Genomic DNA, 7,807 nt, shown 5'->3' with positions numbered 1-7,807 from the left:
TCGGCATCAATTTGGGTACCAAGGAGGGCAGGGCGATGACATGAAGGAGATAGAGTCTAGAGGTGGATGATACAAAAGAGGGGCAAATGATCACTTCATGGTTTGGGGACATGACAAATGACAACTCATGATACCTGTTAGCTCCAACTCACCGGATAATTATCTTGTTCTGGTTGGCAGCGGGCATAGGACTTAAAATCCTCTTTTGCCGGGCCTTTTGGACTTGAAATCAAAACAGAGAGAGCTCGCACTCGCATCTTGGGTCACTGGACCCTGCTAATAATTACTCAGTCCTTCATCCTGAGAAAGGATCTTGGCTATGAAAAAATGGATCACTAGCTTGCGCGGCAAATTGAATGAAACTTTCGTCTGAAGTAAACATTTCAGTCTGGTGTTCATTATACCATTGAAGGGCATCATCTAAGTTCAAGAATTCCCATACTGGGGAGGTTATCTTTGGAGGGGAAACTATGCGTTTTGGGGACCTTCGTGCTCCATGGTTAGAACCTCTAAGGGGCCCCAACGGTTTGACGAAAAAAGGGTTCCCCCGCTTTGAATTACAAAGCAACCAACCGATACAATCTACGATAGGTGCTGGGGCGGAAGCAACATAGACACGCCCAAAAGAAACGAATGAGAAAATATAAAAGGAACAAATGCCGACAACGGCGGATCGACAAAAACATGAAGAAGCCTCGCGACCACTGCGCCCACCGGAGATCTCCCACAAAGCTCCTAGACTCCGAAGTGCCGGTACCAATCAAAACCTCCAAGAAGGGACGTGACGATGACGATGCTGCTGCCAAGGGATTCCCCCTGTGCGCGATGAGGAGAGAAGAAGGGTAGTCCCCCACGCCCTCCAGGAAGGTTCAGCGGCACCTTGAGGCGCCACCGCGTCGGTGTCGGCCAGGCCGACAGGGATTTCTCCCGATCCAACCTTCACCTCGGGCACTCCGGAGCCCTTCACCGGAACTGACCACCACCCTGCGCCAGCACAGTCTTGAAGCTTCTCACGCCATCTCACCACGGCACCATGAAGTGAGGTCTGCACACTGAGGAAGAGGAGTCGGGACTAGAGGCAACAACACCGTCAGCACACGGGGGGGCCCAACTTCCCCCGTCAATGACGATAGCCGACCGGACGCAATAGCAGGAGCATACCAGGCTCGTGGGCCCACAGGCCCGACCGAGCCCCCAAAGGCCCGTAAAGCTCCCGCCTTTGCGCTGCAGCAAACACGCCGTTGGAGTCGGCGCCCCCGGTTTGAGCTGCTCCACCTCCTCACCACGCGGAAGACAACAAAGCCACGCCGGGGGCCGACCCGCTAGGGCCCATATGGGGCCCGCAGGGTCCAGCTCTGGGACGGGGGTGCGCCGCCGGACACCATGCGCCACCAAGCCGCCCCGCCGCCAAGGAGCAGCGCCGCCACCACGTCCGCCGCCGGCCACCCCCGCTAGGTCACCGGACAGCCGCCTAGCCGAACGACACCGTCGCCGCCCCCGCCCCAGGCAGGAAGGACGCTCCCGCGGGGAGGGAAGATCCCGCCGCCGCCGACACCACCCGGACCAGAGACGGGGGAGCCCGCCGGCGACGGCGAGGGGGCGGGAGGACGAGGCGAGGTGGGAGGACGAAGGAGAAGGCACGCGCCGCCCCGGCCGCCTCCCGGGGAGGTGGCGCGAGGGCGGAAAAGGGGGAGGAAAGGGAGGAGCAGGGGAAGGGGAACCCGGATCTGGCCGGGATCGGGCAGGGGGGTGGCGGCGGCGAGGGTTAGGGGCAGGGGGAGGACCGCTCGCTCGCTCAACAGCCTGGTTGTTCAGACTTCCACCTCAACGGTTTGGACTTGAGTAGGTTGAGAAAAGATATAGAACCTGGGCAAGAACGACGCTCAGCTGAATATATGATCCTGGGCAAGAACCAGGGAGTGAAAATCATGCATGCATGGGTTCCCTGGGAAAACATGCATGGATCGCGCGAGGCAGGGGACAGTGACCAGCGTACTGCGTACCACTGGACAAGCAGTGCCGTACTACTGCCCCTGCAGGGTTGTGAATATGGACAAATTTTCAATTGGATCTGAATTTGATGCGTGCATTAATGGGTGTCAGTCAGACCATATACTGTATAGAGATCGTGCCAAATTAATTATGTGAAATACTGTGCGCGCAACTTTGTATACAGTTTACTACACACGACTACTGCTTGGCCCCCAAAAAGCAGGCCCCCAAAAACGCCGGCCACCGTGATCGAAAGTTCACAGTTTATCTTTTTTTTTTGCGGTTCAGTTCACAGTTTATTTGAATTTTATCACCACCATCAGCCCTCAAAACGGACATAATATCTAACGCCAGTCCCAAACCTTAGACCGCATAAAACAAAAATCAAATTAGACGGACACATATCATGCGAACACGACAGGTTCATGCAAATGGACATAAAATTTGATACAATTTACATAAACCGGACGATAGTACGTCTGTTGAACTTGAACTTAAAAAGTCTAAACTAATTTGTAGCGGACGGTGACCTCGTATGGCTGGTCGGACCATCCATCACCTCTGCCGCTGTCGGTGACGTTGATGCCATCGAAGACATCGTCGAGGTCCTTCCAGCGGCAAAATGTCACAGAGATTTGGCTGCTCTGCTGGCCGCCACATGGCGCTCGCGGAGGAGCTGCTCGGCTTCCTCCTGTGTCGTGCAAAAGGCCGCGTCGCCAACGCCGCCCCTCACTAGGGATCGCTCAGCGACCATTTCTTTCCAATCTTGGCGAGGTCACCATCCAGGCGGCACATGCCTCAGGTAGGTTGGCATCCGCGCAAACCTAGTCCGGCGTGAGGTCAAACTTCGCGAACGCCGCCAGGCACACCGTGTTGCGCCGCTCCCTCCATGGCACCACCATGGCTGCCCTCTCCTCCGCCGCGGGCAAGCTTCACGATGAAGAGGCGCTGCCGCTGTCAAGGTAGAGGGCACGCCGGCGCGCCTTCACGATTGCTATGGGCACCTCCTCCTTCATGGCCTTGTTGTGCATGCCATACGAGGCCTGTCGGTGATACCAGCCCGTTGATGCGGGCGTGCCAGCTGTGCGGTGGCGATGGTGGATCCACCTTCACATGGCAACTGTTTCGCGTGGGACTGATGGCGGACATTAGGACTCCTGCAAACCCCCCTGTTTGTGCGTCCATGGACCGAAGTAGCGGCACGTTGGATGGTGACACCTCGGTTCGAATGTTAGCATACATTTTGAGAGTTCATGTTGGAGATGCCCTTAGTGCTGTTGCAGTGTTGCATGAGCGTAAGTGTCGGGTACGTGTAAGTTTAGTATGATTGCAACACGTACGTCCATGATTAGCATGCATGATCGGTTTACTATGCTCCACTCCACGGTCGAGGCCCGGACAAGGCCATGCATGCAGCTACATGCAAAATCAATCATGCATGCGTCATCGTCCACTGTCGGTCAGTATATTTACTGGTCCTTATTCTCCATCCATCATTCCTTTCCTTTGTTCACGCAATATATCTACCACAGCCTCTCAATAGTCTTACTATTTTTTGGAAATGATAAATCCTGAATGTTTGGATTTTAAGCATGGCAACCCGAACATTTTTCATGACAACTTTATTTCACGCGAGGATGGCAAACATGGCAATTTTCTGGGAAAAAACAAACTGGGACAAAGTTGTCATGTTTCAACAACTAAATTTGCCACCTCGCGTCAACTAAAGTTGTCATGAAAAAATCATTCGGGATGACTTGCTTAAAATCTGAACGTTTGAGATTTATCAGGGTCCTTATGTTTATATATTTACATTTTATTTTCAATAATTTTAGTGCTAGAAATCTTGCATCCATGCGTAGGGTACGCGTGCAGTACATTGCCCGTCTAATGAACCCATCTAATTAGGTTACCGCTCCCTTTGTGCTTTATTTGTATGTGAATCTCTTTTTTTTTCATTGTATTTGTACATGAATCTGACTCGGGGTATTCTCGTCAAATTAGTGTTGTTTAGTCGGCCGTGTATATAGAGGTGTTAATTTGGTCCCAGCTCTGCAAAGTCCGAACCATACTTACTTTCTCTTGCCGGGAACAAAATTTTACCACCCCGACACTTCAAATTCACTTACTCCAAACTTAAGATACATTCAAAAATTACTAAGAGATGAGATAGATAGTTTTAGGATACCCATGGTCTATGGATCTCGATGAAATTCACTGCACAGATAGTACGTAGTTGGTCAAATGCGCATGGGTCTCCCGGGGAACAAGAACAATGAAGGGCTTGTACGTACGTAGCAGTACGTAGCAGTAGTGTGGTCGACACTGGCACAGGTTAGCTAAATATATTTGGTTTTGCTATTTTTCAGGCGCCTGAATACTTTTTCATGTGTCATGTCTTTTTTGTTTGGCACGCCGGACCTCGCTGAAGAAGAAGAAACTTCGCGGGAGAAGAAGCAGCCTCATTACTTATCTTAGAAGAAAGAGCAGCCACATTATTTATCTTAATTAGGTGGAAGTAGCAACACCATTATCTATCCTAGAAGTGGGTGTGTGTGCACGAGGGTCGCCGGAGTTGTTCACTAGGGCTAGAGAGATGGGTGGGGGAGGTCGAGGGGGGCCGTGGCCAGAAATTACGATATATTGATGGGCGATGGCGACAAAACAAAACGCTGCAGCGTAGTAGCGTTTTCAGGACGTGTGCATGCGGTCTCTCTTGATCTTTGCTGGCCACAAATAATATCGTGTGGTCGACCGATCGGCCGGGACCATGAACATGCTTATACTACATACTATGTGTACACGTACGCATGAAGTCAGGCAGGCATTGCTTTCTCCCTCCCGATCTCGATCTCGATCTCGATGTCGATTTTCTACAGTTACCTACAGCGACTGTTGAGGGAAGACTGGGTGCTGTGGTATTTCGTTAAGACGTTGCATGCTGACGCCTAACGCAGGTGCAGTTGACGCCTAACGCTCCACAAGTCAACAAAACCAATCGTGCACGCAGGCATACATCATCCATGATTTAGAAGCTACTCCCTCCGTTCCAAAATAGATGACCCAACTTTGTACTAAAATTAATATAAAGTTGAGTCATCTATTTTGAAACGGAGGGAGTAGTAGCTACATCACCAATCACAAGGCAATTGGCAAGGCAGACCATACTGACAACACCCACATACTACAAAGGTGGCACCTGAGCTGCATGCACTGCTTTTCAAATCAACTTTTGCAGATTATATTGCCTTGATGAATTATTTTGAACTTACTACGTCCAGCTGGTAGCTGTGAGAGTGACAGGGCATTCTCGTCGCCTTAGAACGCTTTTTTAAGTCGGCACTACTCCACTACGTGCAGCTTGCTGGTCCTGCCTTCCCACGCCCACACCTACGCCTGCCTCCATGCATGCCCGGCCATCCCCTTTTTGTACTCACTACTGTGTAAAATATTCCTCAAATATAATTTAGTTATTTTTCTTGTGAAAAAGCCATAGTTCATAAATTAAGTAGCATAAACCCTTGCAAAAACACCCATACATAAATTTAGAAATACAATTAAATATCCTTTAGTGTGTCGAAGTCTTCTTCCTGTAACGCACAGTGGGCAAAGCATTGCCACCTCCGGACCTCCGTTTCAGCGGAGCAAACTTGTTTAAACCGGAAAGTCGTCGATGTAGACCATAAAACTTTGACAACATGATTTGTGCATCAAATCTTTGCCCCAAAGAAGAGAACACAGGCTAAATGCCCTAGTTTCGGCAACACGGAGCTGGGGAACATAAATCTCACAATCTTCCCGACAAGGCCGTGGCTAGGCACCCTTCGTTGGTACAAACATGGAACTCGAGCCAGAGAATCAAGAGACAAAACCACGTTGCCCGCTCCCTGCTGCACAACCAAGACAAGCATTCGGAAAAAATGCCAAACCAGGAGAACTAGATCTAGGGCACACCATGTTACGGACGTCTTGCGAAGACGCGAAGAACTATCACTAGAAGGAAGAAGACGCCGAGAGACTTTATTCCACGCTGACGTCGACACCATGATCTCGAGACAGCCCTAACGAGTGACAGTCATAAGAGGATGGGCCCTTGGACTCACCAGAGAGTAGGGAAGATCAGTTGCCTCCACACATCGCCTAGGTTAGGGAGCAGTAGGGGAAAGAGCGCCCATACACACCGTAAATTTTATTTTGTTCTAAATTGGCAAAATAAATACGTAGGACTTCTTTTATATGTGAAACTAGGACAAATTACTTCGACCATGAATGTGTTACAGCCCAAGGCCCTAGCTAGCTTTTCTAGATAGTTTTGGACCGACAAGTTATTCTTGGAGGTGTTTTTTCCAAAATGCCATGATGCAAAAGGATTTTTTTTAAAGCACATTCGCCATCTCTGGTTGGAGATACTCTTAATTTGTAATGATGCAGATATGGTATTGAAGTTTTGAATGAAGCAACGATTGGAGTGACGGATGAACAATTATGAGTGGAGATGCAGTGGCAGCGACATGACAGTGCTCAGGCTCTTCGCTGTGGGAAATTTGAGCAGATCTCTCATTGCCTTCACTTGTTCTTGATGTTTGGATTGCACGTAAGGTTTTTATGGTGAGGCCCACTTACATGCATGGCCAGCTCCACGTATGTACGCCATGTGAGTATGCATGTCGATGTCGGCAGACTTGCGATGCTGCCGCTAGCTGTATTATTCATGCATGTAAGTACAACGTACGTACAGTAAGTAAAGTCCCCTCCCTCAATATATAATATCAATGATGTATATACAGTACATGGATAGATACAATAATGTCCGTTTTGTACACTGTAAGGAGACTCCTGCACACCAGTTTTGTACATGGATAGGTACAAATTAAGTTTGGCAAACGTCGAGGTACGTACAGAGATATGTACACCAGTAGTAATATGGTAGGGGGTGTGGCCGGGCCGTGGTGACTCACTCACATCACATGCATGGTGCGGGGGGGGGGGGGGGGGGGGGGGGACCGGATCGATCCACAGTGACAATGGTCATATAAATCGATGCCGACCAGACCAATTCACGTTGCAGCTACCTTTAAGTGTACAGTCTATGCGCGTCCATATGAGTATCTGTTATTGTGTGTGTTGTTGCCTGTGTTCCTGTCTCCTTCCTCTGTCAACGTACCTACTGTTTAGTGCAGTGCGTGCCTAATGCTCTCTCTCTCTCTCTCTCTCTCTCTCTCTGTGTGTGTGTGTGTGTGTGTGACCAGAGCAGGCCATGCATGCAGCTATATACAAAACCAATCATCCATTCATGATGAATCATCGATCCTCCATCCATGGAGATGTATATGCTTATCCTTATTCTCCATCCATCATTCCATCATTCACGAGCACCAATGACAACGTTTCAAGCAATCAATCACTACTCCCTAAATTGTCTTTTCTGATCCCATCCATGTCATGTAGATGTGGAGAGGACTACATGCTCCTACCTTAGCAACACCGAGGGAGTAAATTAACCATCCATCCATGCTGCACAACACCATACTGGAGGTACATCTATGCCCGCAAAAACTAATTTAACTAATACTCTCTCCGTCATGAATTACTTATCATAGAAATGGATATATTTAGACGTATTTTTAGTTCTAAATACATCCATTTATGTGACAAGTAATTCGTGACGGAAGGAGTACAAAATAAGCGTAGCTACCCCAACATGTTAAACATATAGCTACATCAACAGTAGAGCATGTCTAATAGTATAGTCTGTTGTTGGCTATATGTTATTGCCATGTCCTATAAAAGATATCATTTATAGTGACTATTCAAC

This window comes from Aegilops tauschii, chromosome 5, assembly GCF_002575655.3.
Source record: "Aegilops tauschii subsp. strangulata cultivar AL8/78 chromosome 5, Aet v6.0, whole genome shotgun sequence".
Lineage (NCBI taxonomy): Eukaryota > Viridiplantae > Streptophyta > Magnoliopsida > Poales > Poaceae > Aegilops > Aegilops tauschii.
This window is presented reverse-complemented; position numbering follows the sequence as displayed.